The 20,463-nt window shown below is 44.7% G+C and overlaps 1 pseudogene; it reads left to right on the forward strand.

The window, feature by feature from the left end:
• LOC135564961 (protein kinase C beta type-like) overlaps positions 1 to 19,538 on the forward strand; it is a 305,495-nt pseudogene extending 285,957 nt beyond the window's left edge.
• Positions 19,539 to 20,463: the final 925 nt, after the last annotated feature.

Here is a 20,463-nt window from a genome sequence, read left to right on the forward strand (position 1 = left end):
ATTATATTCTTCTCTATTATACTTTATTCTATTATATGCTATTATTTTATTATATTATACTCTATACTGTACTCTATTATACTCTATATTCTACTCTATTATACTCTACTCTATTTTATTCTACTCTATTTTACTCTATATTATACTTTACTCTATTCCACTCTACTATATTCTACTCTATTTTATTCTTCTCTATTCTACTCTATATTCTACTCTACTCTGTTCCATTCTACTCTATCCTACTCTATTCTACTCTATTCCACTCTACTATATTCTACTCTATTTTATTCTTCTCTATTCTACTCTATATTCTACTTTACTATGTTCCATTCTACTCTATCCTTCTTTATTCTACTCTATATTATACTCTACTCTATTCCACTCTACTCTATTCTACTATATTCTATTCTACTATATTCTACTCTATTCTACTCTATATTATACTTTACTCTATTCCACTCTGCTCTATTGTACTATACTCTACTCTATTCTACTCTATATTATACTTTACTCTATTCCACTCTACTCTATTCTACTATATTCTACTCTATTCTACTCTATATTATACTTTACTCTATTCCACTCTGCTCTATTGTACTATACTCTACTCTATTCTACTCTATATTATACTTTACTCTATTCCACTCTACTCTATTCTACTATATTCTACTCTATTGTACTCTACTCTATTTTATTCTACTCTATTCTACTCTATATTATACTTTACTCAATTCCACTCTACTATATTCTACTCTATATTATACTTTACTCTATTCCACTCTACTCTATTCTACTCTATTCTACTCTATTGTACTCTACTCTATTTTATTCTACTCTATTCTACTCTATATTATACTTTACTCAATTCCACTCTACTATATTCTACTCTATTCTACTCTATATTATACTTTACTCTATTCCACTCTACTCTATTCTACTCTATTCTACTCTATTGTACTCTACTCTATTTTATTCTACTTTATTCTACTCTATATTATACTTTACTCAATTCCACTCTACTCTATTCTACTATATTCTACTCTATTCTACTCTATATTATACTTTACTCTATTCCACTCTACTCTATTCTACTCTATTCCACTCTATTCTACTCTATTTTATTCTACTCTATATTATACTTTACTCAATTTCACTCTACTCTATTCTACTATATTCTACTCTATTCTACTCTATATTATACTTTACTCAATTCCACTCTACTCTATTCTACTATATTCTACTCTATTCTACTCTATATTCTACTCTACTCTGTTCCACTCTACTCTATTTTATTATATTATTCTCGACTATATTGTATTCTACTTTATACTACTCTATATTATACTCTACTCTATTCCACTCTACTCTATTCTACTTTACTCTATTTCATTCTACTCTATTCTATTATACTATAATATCTTCTACTCTATTCTGCTCTCTTCTATTCTTTTATATTCTACTCTATTCTACTAAATTCTATTCTATCGTACTCTCTTCTAATCTGTTCTCCTCTCCCTCTCCTCTCCTCTCCTCTCCTCTCCTCTCCTCTCCTCTCCTCTCCTCTCCTCTCCTCTCCTCTCCTCTCCTCTCCCCTCTCCTCTCCTCCCCTCTCCTCTCCTCTCCTCTCCTCTCCTCACCTCCAGATCATTGCGTACCAGCCCTATGGGAAGTCAGTGGACTGGTGGGCCTTTGGAGTTCTGCTGTATGAGATGCTGGCTGGACAGGTAGGTGTGTGTGTGTGTGTGTGTGCACATATGTTAACATTTACTGTGGATATTAACCAATCCCCTCCTCCCCCTGTCCTGTACTGTCCTCCTCCCTCTGTCTTGTCCTCTCCTCCTCCCTCTGTCCTGTCCTCACCTCCTCCCTCTGTCCTGTTCTCCCCTCCTCCCTCTGTCCTGTCCTCCCCTCCTCCCTCTGTCCTGTCCTCCCCTCTGTCCTGTCCTCCCCTCTTCCCTCTGTCCTAGCCTCCCTTTGACGGTGAGGACGAGGATGAGTTGTTCCAGTCCATCATGGAGCATCACGTCTCCTACCCCAAGTCTATGTCCAAGGAGGCTGTTGCCATCTGCAAAGGGGTGAGGGGGAAAACACACCTCCTAATAACTTAATTGATTGTTTGTCTTCCGTTTCACTGCCATTTGGAGAGAGAGAGAGGAGAGGAGGGGGGGAGAAAGGAGGAAAGAGAGGGGGAGGAGGTTGGGAGGGAGAGAGGGGAGGAAAGAGAGGGGGAGGAGGTTGGGAGGGGGAGAGGGGAGGAAAGAGAGGGGGAGGAGGTTGGGAGGGAGAGAGGGGAGGAAAGAGAGGGGGGAGGAGGTTGGGAGGGAGAGAGGGGGAGGAAAGAGAGGGGGAGGAGGTTGGGAGGGAGAGAGGGGAGGAAAGAGAGGGGGAGGAGGTTGGGAGGAGAGAGGGGAGGAAGAGAGGGGGAGGAGGTTGGGAGGGAGAGAGGGGAGGAAAGAGAGGGGGAGGAGGTTGGGTGGTTGGGAGGGAGAGAGGGGAGGAAAGAGAGGGGGAGGAGGTTGGGAGGAGAGAGGGGAGGAAAGAGAGGGAGGAGGTGGTTGGGGAGGGAGAGGAGGAGGAAAGAGAGGGGAGGAGGTTGGGGAGGGAGAGGAGAGGAAAGAGAGGGGGAGGAGGTTGGGGAGGGAGAGGAGAGGAGGAAATGAGGGGGAGGAGGTTGGGGAGAGAGAGAGGGGAGTAATGTTGGGGAGGGAGGGAGGGAGAGGAGAGGAGGGGGGAGGTTGGGGAGGGAGAGAGGGGAGGAAATGAGGGGGAGGAGGTTGGATAATGAAATGCAGTATGTCTCCTCTCCTCTGTCCTTCTGCAGTGTTCGTTCTGAAGAGGAGCTTTTCTCTGTCAGTCGTCCTTATACTCTGCTTATGCATCCTCTAAACACACACACACACACACACACACACACACACACACACACACACACACACACACACAGCTCAGTTATCCAGCAAAGCAGAGTCCATCCCTCTCAATCAAACCTCAGTCTCGTCCTCGACCGTTACCCTTCAGTACCCACTTCCATCACACACACACACACACACACACACACACACACACACACACACACACACACACACACACACACACACACACACACACACACACACACACACAGTCACAGGGGGATTGAAGAGGATATAAAATAGAAGCCCTCATTCCATTGATAATCCAGTGGGGGCTCTCAGAACATAAAGGGGAGGAAATGTCAGAGAGGTTTAGCGCCAGCCAGACGTGATGCTATCTTCCCTCTCTTCTCTCCTCTCCTCTCCTCTCCTCTCCTCTCCTCTCCTCTCCTCTCCTCTCCTCTCCTCTCCTCTCCTCTCCCCTCTCCTCTCCTCTCCTCTCCCTCCCTCTCCTCTCCTCTCCCCTCTCCTCTCCTCTCCTCTCCTCTCCTCTCCTCTCCCCTCTCCCTCCTCTCCTCTCCCTCTCTCTTCTCCTCTCCTCTTCTCTCCCTCCCTCTCCTCTCCTCTCTCTTCTCCTCTCCTCCTCTCTCCTCTCCCTCTCCCTCTCTCTCTTCTCCTCTCCTCTTCTCTCTCCCTCTCCTCTCCCTCTCTTCTCCTCTCCTCTCTCTCCTCCTCTCCCCTACCCTTCTACCACTCTCCTCCTCTCCCCTCCCCTAAACTCCTCCCTCTCCCCTATCTCCCTCTCTCTCCCCTTATTTCCCTCCCCTCCCTCTCTCTCTCTCCTCCTAGCTCCCCCTATCTCCTTCTCCCTCATCCTATCTCCCTCTCTCCCTCTAACTCCTATCTCACTCTCCCCCTAACTCCATCTATCCCTCCTATCTCCTCTCTCCCCACTAACTCCCCTCTAACTCCTATCTCACTTCTCTCTCCCCTAACTCCCTCTATCCCTCCTATCTCCCTCTATCCCTCCTATCTCAGTAAATTACAGAACACACACATCTGCCTGTCCATCTGGTTCTAATTAAAGTATTGTGTTATCTGTCCATCTGGTTCTATGTAAAGTACTGTGTTATCTGTCCATCTGGTTCTATGTAAAGTACTGTGTTATCTGTCCATCTGGTTCTATGTAAATTACTGTGTTATCTGTCCATCTGGTTCTATGTAAAGTACTGTGTTATCTGTCCATCTGGTTCTATGTAAAGTACTGTGTTATCTGTCCATCTGGTTCTATGTAAAGTACTGTGTTATCTGGTTCTATGTAAAGTACTGTGTTATCTGGTTCTATGTAAAGTACTGTGTTATCTGGTTCTATGTAAAGTACTGTGTTATCTGTCCATCTGGTTCTATGTAAAGTACTGTGTTATCTGTCCATCTGGTTCTATGTAAAGTACTGTGTTATCTGTCCATCTGGTTCTATGTAAAGTACTGTGTTATCTGTCCATCTGGTTCTATGTAAAGTACTGTGTTATCTGGTTCTATGTAAAGTACTGTGTTATCTGGTTCTATGTAAAGTACTGTGTTATCTGGTTCTATGTAAAGTACTGTGTTATCTGGTTCTATGTAAAGTACTGTGTTATCTGGTTCTATGTAAAGTACTGTGTTATCTGGTTCTATGTAAAGTACTGTGTTATCTGGTTCTATGTAAAGTACTGTGTTATCTGTCCATCTGGTTCTATGTAAAGTACTGTGTTATCTGGTTCTATGTAAAGTACTGTGTTATCTGGTTCTATGTAAAGTACTGTGTTATCTGGTTCTATGTAAAGTACTGTGTTATCTGGTTCTATGTAAAGTACTGTGTTATCTGGTTCTATGTAAAGTACTGTGTTATCTGTCCATCTGGTTCTATGTAAAGTACTGTGTTATCTGGTTCTATGTAAAGTACTGTGTTATCTGGTTCTATGTAAAGTACTGTGTTATCTGTCCATCTGGTTCTATGTAAAGTACTGTGTTATCTGTCCATCTGGTTCTATGTAAAGTACTGTGTTATCTGGTTCTATGTAAAGTACTGTGTTATCTGTCCATCTGGTTCTATGTAAAGTACTGTGTTATCTGTCCATCTGGTTCTATGTAAAGTACTGTGTTATCTGTCCATCTGGTTCTATGTAAAGTACTGTGTTATCTGGTTCTATGTAAAGTACTGTGTTATCTGGTTCTATGTAAAGTACTGTGTTATCTGGTTCTATGTAAAGTACTGTGTTATCTGGTTCTATGTAAAGTACTGTGTTATCTGGTTCTATGTAAAGTACTGTGTTATCTGGTTCTATGTAAAGTACTGTGTTATCTGGTTCTATGTAAAGTATTGTGTTATCTGGTTCTATGTAAAGTACTGTGTTATCTGGTTCTATGTAAAGTACTGTGTTATCTGTCCATCTGGTTCTATGTAAAGTACTGTGTTATCTGTCCATCTGGTTCTATGTAAAGTACTGTGTTATCTGGTTCTATGTAAAGTACTGTGTTATCTGTCCATCTGGTTCTATGTAAAGTACTGTGTTATCTGGTTCTATGTAAAGTACTGTGTTATCTGTCCATCTGGTTCTATGTAAAGTATTGTGTTATCTGTCCATCTGGTTCTATGTAAAGTATTGTGTTATCTGTCCATCTGGTTCTATGTAAAGTATTGTGGTATCTGGTTCTATGTAAAGTACTGTGTTATCTGGTTCTATGTAAAGTACTGTGTTATCTGGTTCTATGTAAAGTCCTGTGTTATCTGGTTCTATGTAAAGTACTGTGTTATCTGGTTCTATGTAAAGTATTGTGTTATCTGGTTCTATGTAAAGTACTGTGTTATCTGTCCATCTGGTTCTATGTAAAGTACTGTGTTATCTGGTTCTATGTAAAGTACTGTGTTATCTGTCCATCTGGTTCTATGTAAAGTACTGTGTTATCTGTCCATCTGGTTCTATGTAAAGTATTGTGTTATCTGGTTCTATGTAAAGTACTGTGTTATCTGTCCATCTGGTTCTATGTAAAGTACTGTGTTATCTGGTTCTATGTAAAGTACTGTGTTATCTGGTTCTATGTAAAGTCCTGTGTTATCTGGTTCTATGTAAAGTACTGTGTTATCTGGTTCTATGTAAAGTATTGTGTTATCTGGTTCTATGTAAAGTACTGTGTTATCTGTCCATCTGGTTCTATGTAAAGTACTGTGTTATCTGGTTCTATGTAAAGTACTGTGTTATCTGTCCATCTGGTTCTATGTAAAGTACTGTGTTATCTGTCCATCTGGTTCTATGCAAAGTATTGTGTTATCTGGTTCTATGTAAAGTACTGTGTTATATGGTTCTATGTAAAGTACTGTGTTATCTGGTTCTATGTAAAGTATTGTGTTATCTGGTTCTATGTAAAGTACTGTGTTATCTGGTTCTATGTAAAGTACTGTGTTATCTGTCCATCTGGTTCTATGTAAAGTACAGTGTTATCTGGTTCTATGTAAGGTACTGTGTTATCTGTCCATCTGGTTCTATGTAAAGTACTGTGTTATCCGGTTCTATGTAAAGTACTGTGTTATCTGGTTCTATGTAAAGTACTGTGTTATCTGGTTCTATGTAAAGTACTGTGTATTCTCTCCATCTCTGTCCCCCCTAACTTCTAACCTCTAACTCCCCCCCTGTCTCTATGGAGCCTCTAACCCCCTCCCTTTCTCTATGGAGCCTCTAACCTCTAACCCCCTCCCTTTCTCTATGGAGCCTCTAAACCCCCTCCCTGTCCCTATGGAGCCTCTAACCCCCTCCCTGTCCCTATGGAGCCTCTAACCTCTAACCCCCCCCTGTCTCTATGGAGCCTCTAACCTCTAACCCCCTCCCTGTCTCTATGGAGCCTCTAACCTCTAATCCCCTCCCTGTCTCTATGGAGCCTCTAACCCCTCCCTGTCCTTATGGAGCCTCTAACCCCCTCCCTGTCTCTATGGAGCCTCTAACCTCTAACCCCTCCCTGTCTCTATGTAACCCCCTCCCTTTCTCTATGGAGCCTCTAACCCCCTCCCTGTCCCTCTGGAGCCTCTAACCCCCTCCCTGTCTCTATGGAGCCTCTAACCTCTAACCCCTCCCTGTCTCTATGGAGCCTCTAACCTCTAACCCCTCCCTGTCTCTATGTAACCCCCTCCCTGTCTCTATGGAGCCTCTAACCTCTAACCCCTCCCTGTCTCTATGGAGCCTCTAACCTCTAACCCCTCCCTGTCTCTATGGAGCCTCTAACCCCCTCCCTGTCCCTATGGAGCCTCTAACCCCTCCCTGTCTCTATGGAGCCTCTAACCCCCTCCCTGTCTCTATGGAGCCTCTAACCCCACCCTTTCTCTATGGAACCTCTAACCCCTCCCTGTCTCTATGGAGCCTCTAACCTCCTCCCTGTCCCTATGGAGCCTCTAACCTCTAACATCCTCCCTGTCTCTATGGAGCCTCTAACCTCTAACCCCCTCCCTGTCTCTATGGAGCCTCTAACATCTAACCCCCTCCCTTTCTCTATGGAACCTCTAACCCCCTCCCTGTCTCTATGGAGCCTCTAACCTCTAACCTCCTCCCTGTTCCTAGTTGATGACCAAGCACCCTGGGAAGCGTCTCGGCTGTGGTCCGGAGGGGGAGCGAGACATCAGGGACCACGGGTTCTTCCGCTATATGGACTGGGACAAATTGGAGAACAAGGAAGTACAACCGCCATTCAAACCCAAAGCTGTGAGTCTCCCGCCCCCCCCTGTCTCTCTCTATGGAGCCTCTAACGATGATGATGGTGGTGGTGGTGGTGATGATGATGATGGTGAGGATGGTGGTGGTGGTGATGATGATGGTGATGATGATGGTGATGATGGTGATGGTGGTGGTGATGATGATGATGGTAATGATGGTGATGATGATGATGGTGATGGTGATGATGGTGGTGGTGATGGTGGTGATGATGATGATGGTGATGGTGATGATGGTGGTGGTGATGATGGTGATGTTGGTGATGATGGTGGTGGTGATGATGATGGTGATGATGATGGTGATGGTGGTGGTGATGATGATGATGGTAATGATGGTGATGGTGATGATGATGATGGTGATGATGATGGTGATGATGATGGTAGTGATGATGGTGGTGATGGTGATGATGGTGATGGTGGTGATGATGGTGGTGATGGTGGTGGTGATGGTGGTGATGATGATGATGGTGATGGTGATGATGATGATGGTGGTGGTGATGATGGTGATGTTGGTGATGATGGTGATTGTGGTGATGGTGATGTTGGTGATGATGGTGATGATGGTGATGTTGGTGATGTTGATGATGATGGTGGTGGTGGTGAGGATGGTGATGATGATGGTGATGGTGAGGATGGTGATGATGATGGTAGTGATGATGATGGTGATGGTGATGGTGAGGATGGTGATGATGATGGTAGTGATGATGGTGGTGATGGTGATGATGATGATGATGATGGTGGTGGTGGTGGTGGTGGTGATGATGATGATGATGGTGGTGGTGGTGGTGGTGGTGGTGGTGGTGATGATGATGGTAGTGATGATGATGGTGATGGTGAGGATGGTGATGATGATGGTAGTGATGATGATGGTGATGGTGAGGATGGTGATGATGTTGGTAGTGATGATGATGGTGATGGTTATTGCGAACGTATGAGTGAAAGGAATGTTCATGGAGAACTGCAGTTTACTGGTGTGACCAGCGTGTGTATCAGTTCCACCTTGTTGTTGTTGTTGTTGTTGTTTACTGGTGTGACCAGCGTGTGTATCAGTTCCACCTTGTTGTTGTTGTTGTTGTTGTTTACTGGTGTGACCAGCGTGTGTATCAGTTCCACCTTGTTGTTGTTGTTGTTGTTGTTTACTGGTGTGACCAGCGTGTGTATCAGTTCCACCTTGTTGTTGTTGTTGTTGTTGTTGTTTACTGGTGAGACCAGCGTGTGTATCAGTTCCACCTTGTTGTTGTTGTTCTTTACTGGTATGACCAGCGTGTGTATCAGTTCCACCTTGTTGTTGTTGTTGTTGTTGTTGTTTACTGGTGAGACCAGCGTGTGTATCAGTTCCACCTTGTTGTTGTTGTTGTTTACTGGTGTGACCAGCGTGTGTATCAGTTCCACCTTGTTGTTGTTTACTGGTGTGACCAGCGTGTGTATCAGTACCACCTTGTTTGTTGTTTACTGGTATGACCAGCGTTTGTATCAGTTCCACCTTGTTGTTGTTGTTGTTTACTGGTGTGACCAGCGTGTGTATCAGTTCCACCTTGTTGTTGTTTACTGGTGTGACCAGCGTGTGTATCAGTACCACCTTGTTGTTGTTTACTGGTGTGACCAGCGTGTGTATCAGTTCCACCTTGTTGTTGTTGTTGTTTACTGGTGTGACCAGCGTGTGTATCAGTTCCACCTTGTTGTTGTTTACTGGTGTGACCAGCGTGTGTATCAGTTCCACCTTGTTGTTGTTGTTGTTTACTGGTGTGACCAGCGTGTGTATCAGTACCACCTTGTTGTTGTTGTTGTTTACTGGTGTGACCAGCGTGTGTATCAGTTCCACCTTGTTGTTGTTTACTGGTGTGACCAGCGTGTGTATCAGTTCCACCTTGTTGTTGTTGTTGTTTACTGGTGTGACCAGCGTGTGTATCAGTACCACCTTGTTGTTGTTTACTGGTGTGACCAGCGTGTGTATCAGTTCCACCTTGTTGTTGTTGTTGTTTACTGGTGTGACCAGCGTGTGTATCAGTTCCACCTTGTTGTTGTTTACTGGTGTGACCAGCGTGTGTATCAGTTCCACCTTGTTGTTGTTGTTGTTTACTGGTGTGACCAGCGTGTGTATCAGTACCACCTTGTTGTTGTTGTTGTTTACTGGTGTGACCAGCGTGTGTATCAGTTCCACCTTGTTGTTGTTTACTGGTGTGACCAGCGTGTGTATCAGTTCCACCTTGTTGTTGTTGTTGTTGTTTACTGGTGTGACCAGCGTGTGTATCAGTTCCACCTTGTTGTTGTTGACTGGTGTGACCAGCGTGTGTATCAGTTGTTGTTGTTGTTGTTGTTGTTGTTGTTGTTTACTGGTGTGACCAGCGTGTGTATCAGTTCCACCTTGTTGTTGTTGTTGTTTACTGGTGTGACCAGCGTGTGTATCAGTTCCACCTTGTTGTTGTTGTTTACTGGTGTGACCAGCGTGTGTATCAGTTCCACCTTGTTGTTGTTGTTTACTGGTGTGACCAGCGTGTGTGTATCAGTTCCACCTTGTTGTTGTTGTTGTTGTTGTTGTTGTTGTTGTTTATTGGTGTGACCAGTGTGTGTATCAGTTCCACCTTGTTGTTGTTTACTGGTGTGACCAGCGTGTGTATCAGTTCCACCTGGTTGTTGTTGTTGTTGTTGTTGTTTACTGGTGTGACCAGCGCGTGTATCAGTTCCACCTTGTTGTTGTTTACTGGTGTGACCAGCGTGTGTATCAGTTCCACCTTGTTGTTGTTGTTGTTGTTTACTGGTGTGACCAGCGTGTGTATCAGTTCCACCTAGTTGTTGTTGACTGGTGTGACCAGCGTGTGTATCAGCTCCACCTTGTTGTTGTTGTTGTTGTTGTTGTTGTTGTTGTTTACTGGTGTGACCAGCGTGTGTATCAGTTCCACCTTGTTGTTGTTGTTGTTGTTGTTGTTTACTGGTGTGACCAGCGTGTGTATCAGTTCCACCTTGTTGTTGTTGTTGTTGTTGTTGTTTACTGGTGTGACCAGCGTGTGTATCAGTTCCACCTTGTTGTTGTTGTTGTTGTTTACTGGTGTGACCAGTGTGTGTATCAGTTCCACCTTGTTGTTGTTTACTGGTGTGACCAGCTTGTGTATCAGTTCCACCTTGTTGTTGTTTACTGGTGTGACCAGCGTGTGTATCAGTTCCACCTTGTTGTTGTTGTTTACTGGTGTGACCAGCGTGTGTATCAGTTCCACCTTGTTGTTGTTGTTGTTGTTGTTTACTGGTGTGACCAGCGTGTGTATCAGTTCCACCTTGTTGTTGTTGTTGTTTACTGGTGTGACCAGCGTGTGTATCAGTTCCACCTTGTTGTTGTTGTTTACTGGTGTGACCAGCGTGTGTATCAGTTCCACCTTGTTGTTGTTGTTGTTGTTGTTTACTGGTGTGACCAGCGTGTGTATCAGTTCCACCTTGTTGTTGTTGTTGTTGTTGTTTACTGGTGTGACCAGCGTGTGTATCAGTTCCACCTTGTTGTTGTTGTTGTTTACTGGTGTGACCAGCGTGTGTATCAGTTCCACCTTGATGTTGTTGTTGTTTACTGGTGTGACCAGCGTGTGTATCAGTTCCACCTTGTTGTTGTTTACTGGTGTGACCAGCGTGTGTATCAGTTCCACCTTGTTGTTGTTTACTGGTGTGACCAGCGTGTGTATCAGTTCCACCTTGTTGTTGTTTACTGGTGTGACCAGCGTGTGTATCAGTTCCACGTTGTTGTTGTTGTTGTTGATGTTGTTTACTGGTGTGACCAGCGTGTGTATCAGTTCCACCTTGTTGTTGTTTACTGGTGTGACCAGCGTGTGTATCAGTTCCACCTTGTTGTTGTTGTTGTTTACTGGTGTGACCAGCATGTGTATCAGCTCCACCTTGTTGTTGTTGTTGTTTACTGGTGTGACCAGCGTGTGTATCAGTTCCACCTTGTTGTTGTTGTTGTTTACTGGTGTGACCAGCGTGTGTATCAGTTCCACCTTGTTGTTGTTGTTTACTGGTGTGACCAGCGTGTGTATCAGTTCCACCTTGTTGTTGTTGTTGTTGTTGTTTACTGGTGTGACCAGCGTGTGTATCAGTTCCACCTTGTTGTTGTTGTTGTTGTTGTTTACTGGTGTGACCAGCGTGTGTATCAGTTCCACCTTGTTGTTGTTGTTGTTTACTGGTGTGACCAGCGTGTGTATCAGTTCCACCTTGTTGTTGTTTACTGGTGTGACCAGCGTGTGTATCAGTTCCACCTTGTTGTTGTTTACTGGTGTGACCAGCGTGTGTATCAGTTCCACGTTGTTGTTGTTGTTGTTGTTGTTTACTGGTGTGACCAGTGTGTGTATCAGTTCCACCTTGTTATTGTTGTTTACTGGTGTGACCAGCGTGTGTATCAGTTCCACCTTGTTGTTGTTTACTGGTGTGACCAGCGTGTGTATCAGTTCCACGTTGTTGTTGTTGTTGTTTACTGGTGTGACCAGTGTGTGTATCAGTTCCACCTTGTTGTTGTTGTTTACTGGTGTGACCAGCGTGTGTATCAGTTCCACCTTGTTGTTGTTTACTGGTGTGACCAGCGTGTGTATCAGTTCCACCTTGTTGTTGTTTACTGGTGTGACCAGCGTGTGTATCAGTTCCACGTTGTTGTTGTTGTTGTTGTTGTTTACTGGTGTGACCAGCGTGTGTATCAGCTCCACCTTGTTGTTGTTGTTGTTGTTGTTTACTGGTGTGGCCAGCGTGTGTATCAGTACCACCTTGTTGTTGTTGTTGTTTACTGGTGTGACCAGAGTGTGTATCAGTTCCACCTTGTTGTTGTTGTTGTTTACTGGTGTGACCAGCGTGTGTATCAGTACCACCTTGTTGTTGTTGTTGTTTACTGGTGTGACCAGTGTGTGTATCAGTTCCACCTTGTTGTTGTTGTTGTTTACTGGTGTGACCAGCGTGTGTATCAGTACCACCTTGTTGTTGTTGTTGTTTACTGGTGTGACCAGTGTGTGTATCAGTTCCACCTTGTTGTTGTTGTTGTTTACTGGTGTGACCAGCGTGTGTATCAGTACCACCTTGTTGTTGTTGTTGTTTACTGGTGTGACCAGTGTGTGTATCAGTTCCACCTTGTTGTTGTTGTTGTTTACTGGTGTGACCAGCGTGTGTATCAGTTCCACCTTGTTGTTGTTGTTGTTGTTGTTTACTGGTGTGACCAGCGTGTGTATCAGCTCCACCTTGTTGTTGTTTACTGGTGTGGCCAGTGTGTGTATCAGCTCCACCTTGTTTTTCCATCAAAAGGTTGGAAGGCAGGATCTGTCAGAACAGAGCCTTAATGAGTCCAGTCCTTCTTCCCCCTCTCTCTCTCTCTCTCTCTCTCTCTCTCTCGCTCTCTCTCTCTCTCTCTCCCTTTCTCTCCCTTTCTCTCTTTTTCTATCTCTCTTTCTCTCTCTCTCTCTCTCCATCTTTATCTCCTTCTCCCTTTCCCTCTCTCTCTCCCTCTGTTGTAGCTGTCAGAGACGTCAGACCTCCTGTTGTTTAGTTGTGCTACCTGCTGAGAGAGCGAAATAGACCGACAAAGAGAGGGAGAGAGAGTTCACCTTTATTTTTTAAACTTAGGAGTCCTATTGAGACCAAGGTATCTTTTACTAAAAGAAGCATCTTACAATTACTTAACAAACTACACTTAGGAAATACAGCAGGAACATAATGACACTTAGGAAATACAGCAGGAACATAATGACACTTAGGAAATACAGCAGGAACATAATGACACTTAGGAAATACAGCAGGAACAAAACTACACTTAGGAAATACAGCAGGAACATAATGACACCCAGGAAATACAGCAGGAACAAAACTACACTTAGGAAATACAGCAGGAACATAATGACACTTAGGAAATACAGCAGGAATATAATGACACTTAGGAAATACAGCAGGAACATAATGACTCCCAGGACATACAGCAGGAACAAAACTACACCCAGGAAATACAGCAGGAACAAAACTACACGTAGGAAATACAGCAGGAACAAAACTACACTTAGGAAATACAGCAGGAACATAATGACACTTAGGAAATACAGCAGGAACATAACTACACTTAGGAAATACAGCAGGAACATAATGACACCCAGGAAATACAGCAGGAACATAATGACACTTAGGAAATACAGCAGGAACAAAACTACAGCCAGGAAATACAGCAGGAACAAAACTATAGCCAGGAAATACAGCAGGAACATAATGACACCCAGGAAATACAGCAGGAACATAATGACACCCAGGAAATACAGCAGGAACAAAACTACACTTAGGAACATAATGACACCCAGGAAATACAGCAGGAACAAAACTACACCCAGGACATACAGCAGGAACATAATGACACTTAGGAAATACAGGAGGAACATAATGACACTTAGGAAACACAGCAGGAACATAATGACACCCAGGAAATATAGCAGGAACATAATGACACTTAGGAAATACAGCAGGAACATAATGACACTTAGGAAATACAGCAGGAACATAATGACACTTAGGAAATACAGCAGGAACATAATGACACTTAGGAAATACAGCAGGAACAAAACTACACTTAGGAAATACAGCAGGAACATAATGACACCCAGGAAATACAGCAGGAACAAAACTACACTTAGGAAATACAGCAGGAACAAAACTACACTTAGGAAATAAAGCAGGAACATAATGACACTTAGGAAATACAGCAGGAATATAATGACACTTAGGAAATACAGCAGGAACATAATGACTCCCAGGACATACAGCAGGAACAAAACTACACCCAGGAAATACAGCAGGAACAAAACTACACTTAGGAAATACAGCAGGAACAAAACTACACTTAGGAAATACAGCAGGAACAAAACTACACTTAGGAAATACAGCAGGAACATAATGACACTTAGGAAATACAGCAGGAACATAACTACACTTAGGAAATACAGCAGGAACATAATGACACCCAGGAAATACAGCAGGAACATAATGACACTTAGGAAATACAGCAGGAACAAAACTACACCCAGGAAATACAGCAGGAACAAAACTATAGCCAGGAAATACAGCAGGAACATAATGACACCCAGGAAATACAGCAGGAACATAATGACACCCAGGAAATACAGCAGGAACAAAACTACACTTAGGAACATAATGACACCCAGGAAATACAGCAGGAACAAAACTACACCCAGGACATACAGCAGGAACATAATGACACTTAGGAAATACAGGAGGAACATAATGACACTTAGGAAACACAGCAGGAACATAATGACACCCAGGAAATATAGCAGGAACATAATGACACTTAGGAAATACAGCAGGAACATAATGACACTTAGGAAATACAGCAGGAACATAATGACACTTAGGAAATACAGCAGGAACAAAATGACACTTAGGAAATACAGCAGGAACAAAATGACACTTAGGAAATACAGCAGGAACATAATGACACTTAGGAAATACAGCAGGAACATAATGACACTTAGGAAATACAGCAGGAACATAATGACTCCCAGGACATACAGCAGGAACAAAACTACACCCAGGAAATACAGCAGGAACAAAACTACACACTTAGGAAATACAGCAGGAACAAAATACACCCAGGAAATACAGCAGGAACAAAACTACACTTAGGAAATACAGCAGGAACTAAACTACACTTAGGAAATACAGCAGGAACATAATGACACCCAGGAAATACAGCAGGAACAAAACTACACCCAGGAAATGCAGCAGGAACATAATGACACTTAGGAAATACAGCAGGAACATAATGACACCAGGAAATACAGCAGGAACATAATGACACTTAGGAAATACAGCAGGAACAAAATGACACTTAGGAAATACAGCAGGAACAAAATGACACTTAGGAAATACAGCAGGAACATAATGACACTTAGGAAATACAGCAGGAACATAATGACACTTAGGAAATACAGCAGGAACATAATGACTCCCAGGACATACAGCAGGAACAAAACTACACCCAGGAAATACAGCAGGAACAAAACTACACTTAGGAAATACAGCAGGAACAAAATTACACTTTGGAAATACAGCAGGAACAAAACTACACTTAGGAAATACAGCAGGAACTAAACTACACTTAGGAAATACAGCAGGAACATAATGACACCCAGGAAATACAGCAGGAACAAAACTACACCCAGGAAATGCAGCAGGAACATAATGACACCCAGGAAATACAGCAGGAACATAATGACACTTAGGAAATACAGCAGGAACATAATGACACTTAGGAAATACAGCAGGAACAAAATGACACTTAGGAAATACAGCAGGAACAAAATGACACTTAGGAAATACAGCAGGAACATAATGACACTTAGGAAATACAGCAGGAACATAATGACACTTAGGAAATACAGCAGGAACATAATGACTCCCAGGACATACAGCAGGAACAAAACTACACCCAGGAAATACAGCAGGAACAAAACTACACTTAGGAAATACAGCAGGAACAAAATTACACTTTGGAAATACAGCAGGAACAAAACTACACTTAGGAAATACAGCAGGAACTAAACTACACTTAGGAAATACAGCAGGAACATAATGACACCCAGGAAATACAGCAGGAACATAATGACACTTAGGAAATACAGCAGGAACATAATGACACCCAGGAAATACCGCAGGAACATAATGACACTTAGGAAATACAGCAGGAACATAATGACACCCAGGAAATACAGCAGGAACATAATGACACCCAGGAAATACAGCAGGAACAAAACTATAGCCAGGAAATACAGCAGGAACATAATGACACCCAGGAAATACAGCAGGAACATAATGACACCCAGGAAATACAGCAGGAACATAATGACACTTAGGAAATACAGCAGGAACATAATGACACCCAGGAAATACAGCAGGAACATAATGACACTTAGGAAATACAGCAGGAACATAATGACACTTAGGAAATACATCAGGAACAAAACTACACTTAGGAAATACAGCAGGAACAAAACTCCCCTCTCTTCCTCCCCCTCTATCTCTCTATCTTCCTGTCTCTCTCCCCATCTATCTCTCTATCTTCCCCTCTCTCTCTCCCTCCCCCTCTATCTCTTTATCTCCCTCTAATCCCTCTCTCTCTCTCTCTCTCTCCCTCCCCCTCTATCTCTTTATCTCCCTCTAATCCCTCTCTCTCTCTCTCTCTCTCTGTCTCTGTCTCTCTCTCTCTCTCTGTCTCTGTCTCTGTCTCTCTCTCTCTCTCTCTCTGTCTCTCTCTCTCTCTCTCTCTCTCTCTCTCTCTGTCTCTCTCTCTCTCTCTCTCTCTCTCTCTCTCTGTCTCTCTCTCTCTCTCTCTCCCTCTCTCTCTCTCTCTCTCTCTCTGGAATGGTTCCCCCCTGTACAGCCTTTCCTCACTGCAGCATCGTGGGTAATCATGCATCATGGGTAATCATGCATCGTGTTTCTGCCCCTGCTGTCGCCATAGGAACTATGATGCTGATGGTAGTGGACAGGACGGTCTGTGAGGACAGAGAAAAGCTCTCGCCTCAATTCACACACACACAGACACACACAGACACACACAGACACACACACACAGACACACACACACACACACACAGATATACACACACACACACACACACACACACACACACACACACACACACACACACAGCCACACAGCCACACACAGCCCACACACACACACAGCCACACCCACACAGCCACACACACACACACACACACACACACACACACAGCCACACACACAGCCACACACACACACACACACACACACACACACACACACACACACACACACACACACACACACACACACACACACACACACACACACACACACACAGCCACACACACAGCCAGCCACACACACACACACACACACACAGCCACACACACACACACACACACACAGCCACACACACACACACACACACACACACAGCCACACAGCCACACAGCCACACAGCCACACAGCCACACAGCCACACAGCCACACACACAGCCACACATACACACACACACACACACACACACACACACACACACACACACACACACACACACACACACACACACAGCCACACAGCCACACAGCCACACACAAAAAGGCAGGCAGGCAGGCACACAACCATTGACCCTGCTGCGCTGCCGCTCGGCCTCGTGGGTAACGGGCCTTACTCAGTGGTGAACCCTGACCAGGCCTCGATACGTGCGTAGCCGGAGGCCGCACTGCTGTTAAAGGGATTTTCTGAGCAGAGTTTTTTTTTATACAGCTGTCCTATATTCTGCTGGGTCTTCGTGTGTGTGTGTGTGTGTGTGTGTGTGTGTGTGTGTGTGTGTGTGTGTGGATTCTACAGCAGCTTCCTGCTCCTCTGTTGTCTCTGATAACATGTTCCTCACAGTGTAAAACACACACACACACACACACACACACACACACACACACACACACACTTTTGAGTGTTGGTATGTATCATTACTGCCTTCTGTGGTGCCGGCATCATTTCACCATCCTTCCATCATCCATCCAGCCACCTCTCCTTACCTCCTTCCATCCACCTCTCCTTACCTCCCTCCATCCACCTCTCCTTACCTCCTTCCATCCACCTCTCCTTACCTCCTTCCATCCACCTCTCCTTACCTCCATCCATCCACCTCTCCTTACCTCCATCCATCCACCTCTCCTTACCTCCATCCATCCACCTCTCCTTACCTACATCCATCCACCTCTCCTTACCTCCATCCATCCACCTCTCCTTTCCTCCATCCATCCATCCACCTCTCCTTACCTCCATCCATCCACCTCTCCGTACCTCCATCCATCCATCCACCTCTCGTTACCTCCATCCATCCACCTCTCCTTACCTCCATCCATCCACCTATCCTTACCTCCTTCCACCCTTCTCTTCCTCTCATGGGTTCTGTCTCCTTTTTCTATTGGTTGATTGTCTGTTCTTGGATGCGTCTCAACTCGCCCCTCTCCACTCCTCTCCTCTCCTCCTCCTCCATCCTCCCCCTCTCCTCTCCTCCTCTCCCACCCCTCTCCTCCTCCTCTCCTCCTCCTCTCCCACCCCTCTCCTCTCATCCTCTCCCACCGGTCTTCTCTCCCCCTCTCCTCTCCCACCCTCTCCTCTCCCCTTCTCTCCCACCCCTCTCCTCTCCTCTCCTCCCCTCTTCTCTCCTCTCCCACCCCTCTCCTCCCCCTCTCTCCCTCTCCTCTCCTCCTCTCCCCTTCTCTCCCACCCCTCTCTCCTCCTCCTCTCCTCCCCTCTTCCCTCCTCTCCCACCCCTCTCCTCCCCTCTTTCCCTCTCCTCTCCTCCTCTCCCACCCCTTCTCCTCTCCTCTCCCACCCCTCTCCTCTCCTCCTCTCCCACCCCTCTCCTCTCCTCCTCTCCCCTCCCCTCCCCTCCCCTCTCCTCTCCTCTCCTCTCCTCTCCTCTCCTCTCCTCTCCTCTCCTCTCCTCTCCTCTCCTCTCCTCTCCTCTCCTCTCCTCTCCTCTCCTCTCCTCCTCTCTCTCCTCCCTCCCCTCCTCTCTCCTCCTCTCTCCTCTCTCTCCCTCTCCTCTCCTCCTCTCTCCCTCTCCTCTCCTCTCCTCTCCTCTTCCCCCCCACAGTGCGGGCGCGAGGCAGAGAACTTTGATCGTTTCTTCACCCGCCACCCCCCGTCCTGACCCCCCAGACCAGGAGGTCATCATGAACCTGGACCAGGAAGAGTTCCAGGGGTTCTCCTTCGTTAACCCAGAGTACCCCTCTGTTACTGAGGAGGAGGGTGCAGAGAGCTAGGACACACACACACACACTCCTTAACCAACACACACACACACACACTCCTTAACCAACACGCACACACACACACCTTAACCAACACACACACACACTCCTTAACCAACACACACACACACTCCTTAACCAACACACACTCCTTAACCAACTCACACACACACTCCTTAACCAACACACACACACACACTCCTTAACGAACACACACACACACACACTCCTTAACCAACACACACACACACACACACTCCTTAACCAACACACACACACACACACACAGACACTCCTTAACCAACACACACGCGCACACTCACACACAAACACATTCATACAGATGTAGGGTCTTAATTTGATCACCCTGTGCCAGCGTTGCTAGACAGCACCTGAATATCCCTCTGTTACTGAGGAAGAGGAGGAGGACAGTCATACACATACACTTTACACACACACACACACACACACACACACGTTGATACTCTCACTTCCTACCACTCTCTCCCCTCTCTCTCACACGGTACAACATCAAACCAGCATCTATATAACGCACACCGACTCTGTGTGTGTGTGTGTGTCAGAGGAGGCTGGTGTGAGGAGTTTATCTAGTTTAATTTGGTGTTTTAGGAATCATTTGATTTGGTTTAAATCTGATCTGGTGTGTTTCAGGAATCATTTGATTTGGTTTAAATCTGATCTGATGTGTTTTAGGAATCATTTGATTTGGTTTAAATCTGATCTGATGTGTTTTAGGAATCATTTGATTTGGTTTAAATCTGATCTGGTGTGTTTTAGGAATCATTTGATTTGGTTTAAATCTGATCTGATGTGTTTTAGGAATCATTTGATTTGGTTTAAATCTGATCTGATGTGTTTTAGGAATCATTTGATTTGGTTTAAATCTGATCTGATGTGTTTTAGGAATCATTTGATTTGGTTTAAATCTGATCTGATGTGTTTTAGGAATCATTCTCATGTTCTCTAGCCTATATTCCAGACCTCAGTGAATCTGTGTGATTGGTCAACTCTAGTCGTTACAACATTTCCAGTAACTTTCTGGGGGAAAAAACCCTTTGGAATTCTGG

This window comes from Oncorhynchus nerka, linkage group LG26, assembly GCF_034236695.1.
Source record: "Oncorhynchus nerka isolate Pitt River linkage group LG26, Oner_Uvic_2.0, whole genome shotgun sequence".
In the NCBI taxonomy this organism is placed as follows: Eukaryota; Metazoa; Chordata; class Actinopteri; order Salmoniformes; family Salmonidae; genus Oncorhynchus; species Oncorhynchus nerka.